Here is a 1,272-nt window from a genome sequence, read left to right on the forward strand (position 1 = left end):
GGTGACTGGACACACAATTTGACCATTAGAAATAGGTTTCTGCAATAAATAAATTTACTAAAGTCATTAAAGATTATCATCATGCCTACATAATCTAGGCAATTTCAGAGTGTAACGAGTAGAAGAATGATTGTTCTTTGCATTACAGACGAGCCAATTCCACCAGCCAAGATAACGAAAACGAAGAGATTGAAGAAGAAAATGAAGAGAACAATGATGAAGATTTAGATGAGGATGATGATGCTGAAAACAACAATAACATTCCTGTCGCCAAGTCAATCCTAGACAAACCTATGGTCCTGTCCAAGACCAAAGCATCCCGTGTTATATTCTCAATACATCGGGATATATTACCAGGTAAGATTAAAGAGAATGATGATGAAGATATAGATGAGGATGCTGACACTGAAAACAACAAAAACATTCCTGTCCTAGACCAAAGCATTCCTGTCCTAGCGCCAAGCCAATCCTAGACAAACCTATGGTCCTGTCCAAGACCAAAGCATCCCGTGTTATATTCTCAATACATCGGGATATATTACCAGGTAAGATTAAAGAGAATGATGATGAAGATATAGATGAGGATGCTGACACTGAAAACAACAAAAACATTCCTGTCGCCAAGCCAATCCTAGACAAACCTATGGTCCTGTCCAAGACCAAAGCATCCCGTGTTATATTCTTAATACATCGGGATATATTACCAGGTAAGATTAAAGAGAATAATGATGAAGATATAGATGAGGATGATGATACTGAAAACAACAATAACATACCAGTCACCAAGTCAATCCTAGACAAACCTATGGTCCTGTCCTTGTGACAAGTATTTACGACCTATACTTACACAATTAAAATTCCTTTTTACTCTTTTCTCTATCACCCAGGTCTATACAAAATCCTTGTTATGAAATCCCAGGGTGATTCTGTACACAAGGTGAATAGAAAATCTCTGGGTCCGGATAGAGATGAAGAGGACCTGATGAAAATACCTGTGGCCCTGGCTATTGAAAAACATTCCTGTCGCCAAGTCAATCCTAGACAAACCTATGGTCCTGTCCAAGACCAAAGCATCCCGTGTTATATTCTCAATACATCGGGATATATTACCAGGTAAGATTAAAGAGAATGATGATGAAGATATAGATGAGGATGCTGACGCTGAAAACAACAATAACATTCCTGTCGCCAAGTCAATCCTAGACAAACCTATGGTCCTGTCCAAGACCAAAGCATCCCGTGTTATATTCTCAATACATCGGGATATATTAC

The 1,272-nt window shown here is 38.5% G+C and overlaps 1 long non-coding RNA gene across 1 annotated transcript; it reads left to right on the forward strand.

The window, feature by feature from the left end:
• Positions 1-477: 477 nt before the first annotated feature.
• On the forward strand, positions 478-1,000 carry LOC113473071. The gene is made up of 2 exons (XR_003395148.1): positions 478-545; positions 888-1,000. It is a non-coding gene; the product is annotated as an uncharacterized LOC113473071 (long non-coding RNA).
• Positions 1,001-1,272: the final 272 nt, after the last annotated feature.

This window comes from Diaphorina citri, unplaced genomic scaffold (assembly GCF_000475195.1).
Source record: "Diaphorina citri unplaced genomic scaffold, Diaci psyllid genome assembly version 1.1 scaffold14123, whole genome shotgun sequence".
NCBI lineage: Eukaryota > Metazoa > Arthropoda > Insecta > Hemiptera > Psyllidae > Diaphorina > Diaphorina citri.